Source organism: Giraffa tippelskirchi, chromosome X (genome assembly GCF_054371585.1).
Source record: "Giraffa tippelskirchi isolate mGirTip1 chromosome X, T2T-mGirTip1v1.2.pri, whole genome shotgun sequence".
Classification (NCBI taxonomy): Eukaryota; Metazoa; Chordata; class Mammalia; order Artiodactyla; family Giraffidae; genus Giraffa; species Giraffa tippelskirchi.
This window is the reverse complement of record NC_137289.1, coordinates 129,034,982-129,049,823: the sequence shown is the minus strand read 5'-3', so window position 1 is coordinate 129,049,823 and position 14,842 is coordinate 129,034,982. Positions and strand designations below refer to the sequence as shown.

General features: G+C 36.9%; 1 protein-coding gene across 2 annotated transcripts in view; it reads left to right on the top strand.

Annotated features, from left to right (window-relative positions):
* Positions 1–14,842, top strand: part of IL1RAPL1 (interleukin 1 receptor accessory protein like 1) — a 1,447,392-nt gene that overhangs the window by 207,751 nt on the left and 1,224,799 nt on the right. The window lies entirely within an intron of this gene.

Here is a 14,842-nt window from a genome sequence, read left to right as displayed (position 1 = left end):
TATCACAAATATCTGCAAGTGCTGGTGATAAACTAGATATTTCTTTTAAGTTTCTGACTTTTTTAAAAAAATATAGTTTCTGGGTTTTTCATTGTACTTGCTTCCTGTTACTGATATAACAACGTCTCGTAGACTTTGTTGCTCAAACCAACACAAATTTGTTCTCTTTCAGTTCTGAAGGTTAGAAGCATGAAATGAGTTTTGTGGGCTATCATCAGAGTGTGAGCAGGCCTGGTTTTTTGGGGACTCTGGGGTAGAATCCGTTCCCTTAGTCTTCCAGCTCCTGGTGCTTGCTGAGATAACTTGGCTCATGGTCTCATCACTCCAGTGACTGCTTCCATTATCGTGTGACCTTCTCCCTACCTTTAATTCTCTTGTCACTCTCTTACAAGAGCATTTGTGGTGACACTGGGCCCACCTTGGAATCCAGGATAATCTCCCCGTGTCCTTAGATCCTTAGGTGAATCACATTTGTAAAGTCCCTTTTTCCCATGAAAGGTGATATATTCAACCATTGTGGGGATTAATCAGTGGACATCTTTCAGGGCTGTCAATTATTCTGTCTTACACAAATGAATTCATTGTCTTTTAATGTTAACAGTTACTTGAAAATAAGCATAGAGCTTTATCATTGTGTTGTGTTTCCTTTATAAAAAGATTATATTGACCTACTGATATATAGGACAAATTTCTTTTCCTGGCAGATTTGGTGGTCAAGTTCTCACTGAGTACCCAGGGATGACTACTAACTACCTTTATAAATGGTAACCAGTTTTTCTGTGTTCTGTGGTCTCAGAACTGATTTTTTTCTTCTGCCTGATAGATCTTATTATTCTGACTAGTGAGTAAACTTACGATATGACCAACCATACCACCGATCATTTGGCAATGTCGAGAGACATTTTTGCTTCCAACAACTTGGGGAAGGTATCCTGGCATCTAGTGAATAGAAGCAATGGATGTCACAAAACATCTTATAGTGAACAGGACAGCCTCCCCCTGACACAAAGAAGAACTATCTGGCCCAAAATATTAATAGCAGTGGGGTTGAGAAAGCCTGCCATAGGGAACTCTAAAAAATACTATTGCTTGGAGCTTTGCTTTTCAGAGTGGGGATCATGGGCCAGTGGTTTTGACAATATTCTTCTGGTCATTTGTCTCTTTGAAAGTTCCCTAAGTCTTGTCTCTTTGAAAGATCACAAAATATAGCTAAGGTTGAGAAGCGCTGCCTTCCTTAGTGTTTTTCCCACTATCCTACTGTCTTCACGAGTAATGACTGTGGGTATATTGAGTTTCACTGGAAAAAGAAAGCTTTAAAATTTTTTTTCCCCACATATAACAAACATCAAATACTGCAGTTCTAATGAACATACAGCTACTTTTTCTTGAGAGTTACAATAAGTTTCTTCAACATGTTGAATTTTAAACAGATAAATGTGATAAGTGTCACGTTTACCCAACTATCCATTTACTGTATTGGCAGGAGGAGCTCACAGAGGAGAGCAAATCCACTAACCTAGGATCATATTTGCAGCCCAGAAGAGTGATGATGAAATATATTTGCTTTTCCTCTCTGGCTTTGTCACTTGCCTCATCCAATCTGCTAACTTTGGAACCCCCAAAATTTCTTCAATACGAGCTTTTGCAGCTGAATTACAGTGGAGGGCATGGTGAATAGGAAAGGTGGAAGAAAGGTGAATTAGAAAAGTGGCAGAAGGAAACCGTGTAGTGTTTTTTATTTATGCTCTCTATTCTTGTGCACAGTGCACTTTCCATTTTAGCTAGTCAGGTTCATCCATTTACTGGATTTTCTCCTGTCACCAAGTAAGTATGAATTGTATTGGATTTTACAGACTTTTCTGGCAGTGTATGGAATATTTCCATTTCTTCAATAGTTCCCAGTAATTTCAGTTTGGACTTATTACTTATAGGTAATTCAGTTAAGATTGTAGTTATCAGCACAGCCCTGTGAATGTTCAGTGGCTCATAACAATAAAGGGTAATATACACCTAATGAAGCACTAGTATTTAATGTTAATCATACATTCACATTATGGATTTTCCTCTGATGTGGAGACTGTTCCCTTGCCCACTTGACAGATGAGATGATAGAATCATAGAGATAGTAGATATTATTAATTCATCCAACTCCGCCCAGCTGGTAAGAAATTGGGTTGAGCTTGAAACACAGGCAGCTTTACTACTGAGTGTATGCACTTGGCCTCCTTCATTGTATATTTCTTTGAGTTTCTCTTTACAGACAAGCATCACTGGGGATTTTCTAAGCTATAACTGGTTATACTAAGCAACTCTAGACTTTGCAAGGGATGATTGCATAAATTTTCCAGTGACCTTGATATTGAGGCATCCTCGCCACGTTTGCCTTAAGATGGGCAGTTTCTCTGCCTGTCCAAAGCTGAGAGAAAGGCCTGGTGTCTCAAAGTACATTTATTTCTTGTTGATGATAATGTTATTGAAGTAGACTTTTTCTATGCATTTTTATAATTCCACTGATCTCTTATTTAACTGTCTTGAAAGTGTCTTTATATTGTTGTTCATGTGGTTTCTGATTAAAACACCATGATACTAAGCACTGACTGGAATACAAAATCTTAACTGACAGTAGCTTATTGTAATTTCTTCTTGAAACTTGAAAAATTAATTTTCTTATCTCAAAACATTCATTTATTATAGTAAATGAATGTAGTCATAGAGCATATTTTTCAGAAATCATGACTCATAAAACTATAAAATGAACACATGTCAAAGATTTATTTATTTCACTAATTCATGAAAGAAGTGGAAGAGATATGATAAATGATTCAGAGGTGGTGTCAAAGAACCATAAATTTATATGCAATAAGGGAATTTTGGAGTGGGTTTACCACAACTGGTCTATACATAGGATAGTAATCAGCTGCATCCCACTAGACATAGTTCAATTCAGTTCAGTTCAGTCACTCAGTTGTGTCCGAGTCTTCGTGACCCCATAGACTGCAGCATGCCAGGCTTCCCTATTCATCACCAATTCCTGGAGCTTGCTCAAACTCATGTCCATCGAGTTGGTGATGCCATCCAACCATCTCCTCCTCTGTCATCCCCTTCTCCTCCCGCCTTCAGTCTTTCCCAGCATCAAGGTCTTTTCCAATGAGTCAGTTCTGTGCATCAGGTGGCCAAAGATATGACACTAGACACAAATGAGTTCTATTTCTAGGGACAAGAATGACTTGCATTGCTGTTAGCTTTCTAGAAGTTTACTTTATCTTTATAGAGCTAGTTATAAAATAGCATATTCAAACACAAACGTGCACATATAGGATTAGATACTCCCCAGAGGCTCAACTTTCTATTAGGATATCCAATTATCTCTGCTGCTCATTCCAGAGTTTAAAATCTTTCCTTAAAGTACTATCTTGTGGATGCTTCTATGGGAATCACTTGTCTCTAGTATACATTTCATTCTTTGAGTTATCCAGTCAACACTTAGTGCCTATCATCTGCCTTGAGAAATTTAATGGGTATTATAAACAGACCAGGAAATGTGTGTGTATGTGTCTGTCCAGAATCTATTTTAATTAGACTGTGATTGCTACCCTACTGTTTTTATTAGTAACTCATTAAAGTTGACCTTATGACTGATAATACTGGAAATTATTGTAGTGGCACAATATTTAGCACAATGTGATTTATCTCAATGGCTCTTGGATTGAGAAATGTTATGTTTTTGACTTGTAGAATTATAATAGTAGTAAATCATCTAGATTCTTGAAAAATGAGCTAATTTGATTCTGTGAAACCTTTTCTTCTTTAAAACTATTTTTCCTGCTTAATTGGGGTATAATTGACAAGCAAAAATTGTATATATTTAAGATGTACAACTTGAGGTTTTGATAGATGTATATATTGTGAAGTGATTACCACATTTAAGCTAATTAACATATGTATCACCTCATATAGCTATCCGTATTTTTTGTGTGGTCAGAAGATTAAGGATTTACTCTCAGAGACTTCGAAGTATATAATACAGTATTGCTAACTGTAGTCATCATATTGTACATTAAATCTCCAGAACTTATTCATACTATGTAAGTGAAACTTTATACCCTGTGACTTTATCTACCCATCCCTGCCCCCAGCCTCTAGAAACTACAATTCTACTCTCTGCTTCTGTGAGTGTGACCTTTTCAGATTCCAAATATACATGAGATCATATCGTATTTGTCTTCCTGTGCCTGGCTTCTCCCCCTTAGCATAATCCCCTCAAGAGCTCATTCATGTTGTAAAAAACTAAAAGATTGCCTTCTTTTTAAAGGCTGAATACTATTCTCTCTGTGTGAATGTGTATCTCACATTTTCTTTATCCATTTATTTATTGATGTACACTTAAAACCTTAATGCTTTTTCTAAAGAAAGTTTTAAAATGATACAAACATGTATTTTTATGAAAAGCAGTACATGTTTATATATTTTTTTTTAAAAAAACTGGGCAAATATTTAGCAATATGGAGGAAAGCCAAAATCAGTATAACTACTTATGGTTGATACAGTCAGTACTGTATGCTGTAATGTGTTTTTTCAGTCATCTTTCTGTTATGTATATTCATATTATTCATAATAAGAATCATGCTATCTATGCAACATTGTATTGTTTTTCCTCTTAACATTTTATTGTGACTGTTTTTCCAAGTGATTCACTTCAAGAATTATTTGTGAAAGCTGTATAATATTTCATCTTATAGGTACTCCCTACAATTTATTTTAATAGTTCTTATTAGTAATCAGAACATAATACTTTGTTAAGTTTTTATTTACATAAATCTCTATCTGAATTTATGACTAAGTTGATGTGTTAGTTACCTGTTATACCATAACAGATTACCACAAATATAGCAGTTTAAAACAACACAAGTATATTATCACACAACTTCTGTATGTCAAAAGTCTAGGCACAGAATAGCTGGGTTCTCTGCTGAGGGTCTCATATGACTGAAATCAAGTTATCAGCTGGGTTGCATCCATCTGAGATTTGAAGTCTTCTTCCAAGTTCATGTGGGTATTGGTGGATTTCAGCTCTTTGTGGTTGTAGGACTGAAGGTCTCAGTTCCTAGAGGCTGTAGCCTCTATGTACATATGGTTATCTCGACTGCATGGCAGTTTCTTCTTCAAGATCAGTAAGAAAACATCTCTGCTGCTTCATATTTCTAACATATTTCATCTGTGACCTCTAGACTCTTTTTAAAAGAGTCACCTGATTGGGGCAGGCCCACCGAAGGTAATCTCTCTTTGATTAACTTACAATTGACTGATTATTTATTTACAATTGCAAAATATTTTCACTTTTGCTATATAACATGGCCTAATTATATGAGTGTTATTCCATCACATTTATAGGCCTTACCTCAAAGCAGGGGGATTCTACAGGGTATGAGCAATAGGTGGTAAGAATCTTGGAGGGCCATCACAGAATTTTTACTACTGCAGACAGATTTCATTTCTCTATTCAATGATATATGCTTGCTTTATCATGCTTTGTTCCTGTGTATTCTGATATCTAGTGCAGTGTTGTATATATTTTTCATTGCTAAGTTTTATCAATCTTTGTGGCTATACTGTATGCTTGAACTAGTCTAGAATTAAAATACCTTTTGGTATCTTGCAAGGCAAGGTCTACTTAATTCATCTTCTTTCTTCTAAATTTCTCTCTCGTTTATTCTTCCATTCAAATTGTAAACTTGGTTTATCAAACAGCAGAATAAAAGTTCCATTTGGAAAAATTTGACGTTTTTTGTCAATATTGACAAACTGGTCAATATTTTCATCTTGGAGGACATTAGTTTTCTCCATTAATAGTGGAAGCCTTTTTAAAATGTTTTTATAATCATAACCTATAAATATGAAAATTCTGCATTTCTCTTTTTCTAACATTTACAGCTATTGTTCTTACTTTCTGCTTCATTTCACTGGCTCAGACTTCTAGATAAAAGCTAAGTGGTAACATTGACTACCCTTGCCAGTGTTATTCTAGTCTTATCAGTTCAGTTCAGTTCAGTCACTCAGTCCTGTCTGACTCTTTGCAACCCCATAAATCGCAGCACGCCAGGCCTCCGTGTTGATCACCAACTCCCGGAGTTTACCCAAACTCATGTCCATCAAGCCGGTGATGCTACCCAGCCATCTCATCCTCTGTCATCCCCTTCTCCTCCTGCCCCCAATCCTTCCCAGCAACAGGGTCTTTTCCAATGAGTCAACTCTTCACATGAGGTGGCCAAAATACTGGAGTTTCAGCTTCAACATCAGTCCTTCCAAAGAACACCCAGGACTGATCTCCTTTAGGATGGACTAGTTGGATCTCCTTGCAGTCCAAGGGACTCTCAAGAGTCTTCTCCAATACCACAGTTCAAAAGCATCAATTCTTCAGCACTCAGCTTCCTTTATAGTCCACCTCTCACATCCATACATGACCAGTGGAGAAACCATAGCCTTGACTAGACAGACCTTTGTTGGCAAAGTAATGTCTCTGCTTTTTAGTATGCTGTCTAGGTTGGTCATAACTTTCCTTCCAAGGAGTAAGCGTCTTTTAATTTCATGGCTGCAATCAACATCTGCAGTGATTTTGGAGCCCCCCAAAATAAAGTCTGACACTGTTCCCACTGTTTCCTCATCTATTTGCCATGAAGTGATGGGACTGAATGCCATGATCTTAGTTTTCTGAATGTTGAGATTTAAGCCAACCTTTTCACTCTCCTCTTTCACTTTCATCAAGAGGCTTTTTAGTTCCTCTTCACTTTCTGCCATAAGGGTGGTGTCATCTGCATATCTGAAGTTATTGGTATTTCTCCCAGCATTCTTGATTCCAGCTTGTGCTTCCTCCAGCCCAGCGTTTTTCATGATGTACTCTGCATATAAGTTAAATAAGCAGGGTGACAACATACAGCCTTTATGTACTCATTTCCCAGTTTGGAGCCTGCTGTTCCATGTCCAGTTCTAACTGTTGGTTCTTGACCTGCATACAGATTCTCAGGAACCAGGTCAGGTGGTCTGGTATTTCCATTTCTTTAAGTATTTTCCACAGTTTGTTGTGATCTGCACAGTCAAAAGCTTTGGTGTAATTAGTAAAGCAGAAGTAGATGTTTTTCTGGAATTTTCTTGCTTTTTCTATGATCCAACGGATATTGACAATTTGATCTCTGGTTTCTCTGCCTTTTCTAAATCCAGCTTGCACATCTGGAATTTCACAGTTCACGTATTGTTGAATCCTGGCTTGGAAGATTTTGAGCATTATTTTGCTAGTGTGTGAGATGGGTGCACTTGTGCTGAGTTTTGAACATTCTTTGGCGTTGCCCTTCTTTGGGATTGGAATGAAAACTGACTTTTTCCAGTCCTGTGGCCACTGCTGAGTTTTTCAAATTTGCTGGCCTACTGAGTGCAGCACTTTCACAGCATCATCTTTTAGGACTTGAAACAGCTCAACTGGAATTCCATCACCTCCACTATCTTTGTTCATAGTGATGCTTCCTAAGGCCCACTTGACTTCACATTCCAGGATGTCTGGCTCTAGGTAAGTGATGACACCATTATGGTTATCTCGGTCACGAAGGTCTTTTTTGTATAGTTCTTCTGTGTATTCTTGCCACCTCTTCTTAATACTATCTGCTTCTCTTAGGTCCATACCATTTCTGTTCTTTACTGAACCCATCTTTGCATGAAATGTTCCCTTGGCATCTCTAAGTTTCTTGAAGAGATCTCTAGTCTTTCCCATTCTCTTGTTTTCCTCTATTTCTTTGCATTGATCGCTGAGGAAGGCTTTCTTATCTCTCCTTGCTATTCTTTGGAACTCTGCATTCAAATCAGTATATCTTTCCTTTTTTCCTTTGCCTTTAACTTTCTCTTCTTTTCTCAGCTACTATTAAGGCCTCCTCAGACAACCATTTTGCCTTTTTGCATTTCTTTTTCTTGGAGATTTTCTTGATCACTGCCTCCTGTACAATGTCATGAACCTGTATCCATAGTTGTTCAGGCACTTTGTCTATCAGATCTAATTCCTGGAATCTATTTGTCACTTTCACTGTATAATCATTAGGGATTTGATTTAGGTCATACCTGAATGTTCTAGTGGTTTTCCCTACATTTTTCAATTTAAGTCTGAATTTGGCAATAAGGAGTTCATGATCTGAGCCACAGTCAGCTCCTGGTTTTGTTTTTGCTGACTGTATAGAGCTTCTAACTTTTATAACTATAACTAATATTTAGTTAGTCTATAAGAGTGTCTGTTGATCCTCTGCATAGAGACTCTTTCCAGAACTTTAAAATCTATTCCTTTATTTAAATTGTACATTTGGTAGAATACTTTATCTGTGCCATGCAGATATAGATACTTAAAAAAATTTTGAGTTGGGTTGGAAAAAAAGGTATAATCTTGAGTTTAATAATACATGAACTTCAAGAACTAAGTAAAATGTAATGGATCATCTTCGGAATGTAAATAATTATTATATAGCAGCCACGAATGGAGAGAAAAGAGAGAAAATGTGCTAGTGTTTAAAAATTTCTACAATTAAATGTCAATGTTAAACACCATCAAAACAATTATTTTATTTACAGGTTGTAAAACTTTGAAGGTAGGTATTTACTACCTCAGTATGTTTGGGGAGAAATAGGTCTAAAATGAAATAAAATAAAAGGAAATAGATATGACCCATATTTATGTGTATGCTTTTGAGATGAGAAAAAGGAGACTTGTAGAGTAGAAGTAGCTTGCCTAACCCAACACAGTAAATCTCTTAATCCAGTTCATCCCCATTTTAAAACCAACTAATTTGCTTTATGATGTCTTGAATAAGACAAATGAGTACAACTCCCCTCTCTCTCTTCTAAACTCACTTTTGTATTCCAATGTATTTTATTTCTCTCTGCCTATAAGAGGAGTTGTCCCAGCTTCTCCAGACTAATGTATCCTCCCTTCTAGATTCACTTCCTTCCTCTGGCTCTGTTTCTCTTTGCTTTCGTTTACATATAGGTCCTAGTCTTCCCTATTTTCAACTATAATTATCCTTCAATTTCTTTACTCTCAACTAGGGATGAATTCCACATCCTACCATTAAGACACAAGCAAATGAAGCTGATTTTGCTCCTTAAATTTTTGTTTTTTTCTCCTTAAATTTTCTGATTATACCCCCATTTGTCTAATCACAAGACTGGGTAATATCATCAGCCGTATCTGTAGCTTAATTTTCAAGCACTTGCCTGTTTTTGATCCTTGCAATATGTAAGCTCTGCTGATGTGTCCTTAAATGCTCTTCTTTCCTTCATTGACCTATAGACTTCTGATTCACATTCCCTTTACTACATTTTCTCACTTCCTCTCCCTTTTGATTTCCTATGCCTGTATCATCAATATTTGTAGTTTCACTGTTGAAAGTAGAAGCTTTCTTTGTCATCTGTATTTGGTCTATATTTTCTTCCTGTTTATCCTAATCCTTGTCTTTAACATCAGCTATAGTTGCAACATTGTTATCTTTCATCACTCTACTGGGCTTCTGGCTAATATATTTAATTGCATACAAGACATTTCTAATAGGAGATTCCTCAGGGAATTTGAAATCTACATGCCCCAAATATAATTTCGTGTATTTTTCCAGCCTGATTGCCCAAAATGTCTTCTCTATTTTTTTATATTGGTAAATCGTATCATAATAGACCTTGTTCCTCAAACTGTACTGCCTCAGGTCCACTTTTGAAGCTTCTTTTTAACATCACTTCCTGTAATAATCACTAAGCTCTATTTATTCTCAAATCTCTTCTGTTCTCCCACTATTCACCCCTACTGCATTAAGGCTAATCTTGTTTATCTTTCTGAAACACTGCCTATTTACCTGTTTCCTCTGCCTTCAAACTATGGTTTCTGAAACTGTTCAGATTATTTACCTATAAGCATCCAATGACTCTTCATTGTATATACTGCAAAGAATCTTTTGTTGTTTAGTTGCTAAGTCATATCCTACCCTTTTGCAACCCATGGACTATAGCTGACCAGGCTCCTCTGTTCATGAGATTCTCCAGACAAGAATACTGGAATGGGTTGCCATTTCCTTCTCCAGGGGATGTTCCTGAGCCAGAGATTGAACTTGGATCTTTTGGTCTTTGACACTGGCATGTGGGTTCTTTACCACTGAGCCACTGGGGGAGCCCCGCAAAGAATCTTAGGAGTGTGTGAAAGGAGGCGGGTCAGAATCTTGGGTGAGTCATCTTGTGTATTCTGAGGTATGTGTGTGTATATGGCCCATATTTATAGTATGCTTTTGAGATGAGAAAAAGGAGACTTGTTTTCATGATTTGTTATATACTGTTTTCATGATTAAAAAAAAGATAAAGTAAAGCTGCATGAAATGTTACTGGATGATGAAGTTAGAATATGAGTGGAAAACGTTGTTCGGGGTGTTGTGGAAAAGTCCCAAGTTTTTATCTAGCATAGTTTGCTATTAAGAACCCTACATTAACATTTTCAACCTCTGTCCCTTATAGTCCCCAGCTTGTAGTCTACACTTTATTCCTAAAACTTGCCATCTCACATCCTTGCTTGTAATAGTTTCCTATTGCTGGTGTAACCAGTTACTACACATTTAGCAACTTTAAACAACTTGACTAAAATCAAGGTGATGGCATGCCTGCATATCTCCTGGAGGATCCAGGAGAGAATCTGTTTCCTGACCTTTCCTACCTTCTAGAGGCCACGAAATTTCCTGGGTTCCTCCATCTTCAAAGTGCATCACTCGAGTCTCTGACCTTTGCTTTCATCCTCATGTCTCCTCTCTGTGAATCTAATTCTTCTATTGCCCATTTATAAAGATGCTGTGATTACATTGGGCTTACCCAGATGATAGTCTTCCCTCTCAAAATCTTTCAGTTAATCATCGCTGCAGTGTCTGTGCACTGTGCAAAGTAACATTGACATTATCCAGGAATTCAGATGTGAGCATGTTCGTGTGTGTACATGCTTAGTCGCTCAGTTGTGTCCTACTCTTTGCGACCTTGTGGACTGTAGCCCACCAGGCTCCTCTGTCCATGGAATTCTCCAGGCTAAAATACTGGAAGAGGTTGCCATTTCTTTCTCCAGGGGATCTTTCCTACCCAGGGATTGATCCCTGGTCTCCGGCATTGCAGGCTGTTTCTTTACTGTGTGAGCCATCAGGGAAGCCCGCGAGCATGTTTTCGGATAGGCTTTTCTGCCTATCAGACTGACAATTGCACTCATCCTTTGTCCTAGACCCAGAATTCCCTTTCCCTTAGAAAAATCTCTCCTTTATGACCTAGCTTGGCTTTTCCCTATGACTTCACCATGTCCAACCTGGAGTAGAATTAATAGATTTCCTCCCTTTACTCCCTTAGCACATAATACTCACCTTATGGCAGTAGGGCCAGCCTAATTAAGTAGGTAAGTATTTGTCTCCTTTATTGGCCTGTGAGCTTTCATGAGAGTGCATTGCATTGTCTTTGTGTCCCCACTGCACGATTGCATAGAATCTTGGAACTAGTATATGTTTAATAAGTGTTTATGAAATGATGAGTTTGAATGCTGAAATTCAGCTGCGTATAATAGCAACCACATTCAGTCTTTCTTATTTATTCATTTTATTTTAGTTAACATTTATTTATAATTGGATTAAAAAGATGAATAAAACACACCCTCACCCTGGAGGCACTTTGGTAGAATAAAAGACATGTAGTTAAAGATATAAGCTAATTGTGTGGGGTAGCATGTAAAGAAAGCTGACAGATGTAGATAGTTTCACAGGTGAGAGGGATGTGAGTTAAGTCTGCAATAGTGATAATAATATAATAGTAATAATTATAATAATGGTGACAACAGTTAGCTGCAATAAAAACAGTAACAAGAATACCTTTCATTTATTCAGATTGTTCTATATGCCAGTGCTGTTCCAGGTACTACGTTATATGTACTATAATAATCCTGTTTTGTAAATAAAGAAACTATTTGAAGAAGTTCAGTTCAGTTCAGTTGCTTAGTCATGTCCAACTCTTTGTGAACCCATGGACCGCAGCACGCCAGGCCTTCCTGTCCATCACCAACTCCGGGAGTTTACTCAAACTCATGTCCGTTGAATCAGTGCTACCATCCAACCATCTCATCCTCTGTCGTCCCCTTCTCCTCCCACCTTCAATCTTTCCCAGTGTCATGGTCTTTTCATATGAATCAGTTCTTTGCATCAGGTGGCCAAAGTATTGGAGCTTCAGCTTCAGCATCCGTCCTTCCAGTGAATATTCAGGACCGATTTCCTTTAGGATGGACTGGTTGGATCTCCTTGCTGTCCAAGGGACTCTCAAGAGTCTTCTCCAAGACGACATTTCAAAAGCATCAATTCTTTGGCGCTCAGCCTTCTTTATAGTCCCACTCTCACATCCATACATGACTACTGGAAAAACCATAGCTTTAACTAGACAGACCTTTCTTGAAGAAGTTATTTGCCCCAAATTACAAAGCTGATGGGTAGCAAAACTGGATTAAGAACCCAGATGGACTGATTGCTTATAATCACCGTGATATGCTCATTTTGCATGAGATTTAGTAGTGATTTATGAGTAGCCCAGTAGTGAATGGTATTCTTTTTGTTTTGTTTTCATAATAAGTTTTATTATGATAAAATTCACATAGCATAAACTTCAGCATTTTAAAGTGCATAATCAGTAGTTTTTAGAAACTATTCATCCCAGTGTATAACCATCACCAGTGTCTATTTTAGAACATTTTCATCATCTTTCCTAAAGAACCCCCATACCCATTAGCATACCTTTCCAAAATTTCCCCTTTTCCCAGCCTCTAGCAACCACTGTCCTGCCTTCTGTGTCTACAGTTTTGCCTAGGTCAATGATAGTCTTAACAGGCAAACAGGCAAACAATCTCAGGTCCGTTCATCTAGAAACTGAAGCTTCTTGAAATTAGGTCACTGATAGCATGAGCTACTATGTGACAGTAAGAAAATACATGAGAACCTCAGTGAATGTTTATATATAGTTTGCATTGGGATTTCTGGGTCGAAATTTTAATTCTGCAATGAGTACAGCAAAGCTTGAATGTATATGACTAGACACATTTTATCTGTCTTTCAATAAAAATGCAATGAATTGCCTTAAAGAAGTTTGTAAGGATGATTGTAGATTGACCAAGATATTGAATGCGTGAAATGCTCCATAATTCTTTTTTGTTTTCCCTAATTCACAACTGTTTTGAAAGATTCAGTTAAGGATCTTGATGTTACCAAATTGACGCTTTCCAAACCAATTTAATTTTAAGAAATAGAATCATAAACTAGCCAGTTTGCCTTTTAGAAATGAAATGAGTGAAGAAGTAGTATTTTGAACACAGGTGAAGGAATAATGTAGTTAAACTAGAAGGTCTTATGGTGTCTAGTTGGCTCCTGGAGTTTCTTGGGCAGCGCTGATTAAACTCATACTGAGAGAGGAACTGATTCTCACTGCTAAGCTGAAGGCTGAAGATATCAACTTGAAGATTTCCTGCTGCTCCTGTTAGTGCAGTGGCTAGGAAATGGGATTCCGGTTTTAGGAATGCATTCCTGAGTCAGGTTTGCACTTTAATGTGGCAGTTCCTCAGATGTGTCTTATGATTTGGCTTTTTGGACTACATTTCATTTATGTCTTTATATGAACTCCAGGTCCTTGGTTAGAAAACTGAAATGGGATATCATTATTTATAGGAGCTGGAGTTAAAATAGCTTATTGTCAGTGCTTATTTGAAAAATTCTCTGACTTTCTGACTAAAATGATAATGGTGACATTTTATGGCAAGTGAATGGGTTTTGATTTTGTTTTGTGAATTAAAATGTGTCTTAACAGACTTTTATTAATGTGAATGAATTAATCATTTAAAAATGCTCCGAGGTTTCTGAGGTTTTAGGAGAGTAAAAAAAAAGTGACTGTCAAATCACCATTTCAGTTTTCTCATCTTAATAAAGTCACAGTGATTGAAAGCTGATGATCAGTTCTCAACTGTCTTGCAAAGAAACTTAGGCTGTCATGGATTGACAATATAGTTGAACTGTGTTCTAACTTGCTCCTTTTTGAAATTCAGTCTTGCAGCTCTACTATCTCAGTCTCATAGAAAAATAAAAGGGAGATGATTTTCTGAGGAAGACAATGTTCATTTCAGTTAATTTCACATGAAGTATTCCCCCCTCTTGAAATCCAACACTAAGCTAGTGTTCCTTCTGGTATCCCTCTGAGAGCCTTGTGATAGGAAGAAATGATGTATTTTCTGGTAGTTTCCATATACAGTATACTTTTTTTGAATAGAGATGGAGTCTTGGATTTCTCTTGAAGTATCTTATGAGGTTTTTTTTTAAGAGAATTGTAAAGTTATAATGAAATCTTTAGAGGCATAGAATTTATGATTTCTTCTCAAATGGAAAGAATGATACTGAATAAAACCATGTTCTATTGCAGCATGAAACATTTACAATGTCAATGTTTGATAATTTATGTTGAAAATAAATTGTTAATGAAATAGTATTTTTGAAGGGATTGTTTCCACTTATTTAAATACAATTCAATTCTCTAAATAAGGAGAAATTCTAAACCTTAGTTGAATGTAAGATTGTCAAATATTGTACTGAGCCTATGGGAACAAAATTTTGGTATTACTGGTTTTGATTTAACTTAAGAACCCCACAACATATGGGAAAATAGAATACAAATCCTGCTCACATTCTTTCCATTTGTGAAATTCATTTCCCTGATTGTGCATGATTAAAGCCTAACACAAATCATTTAATATTGTTATATATTTTAAAAATGTGTGTTTTTCTTCTTT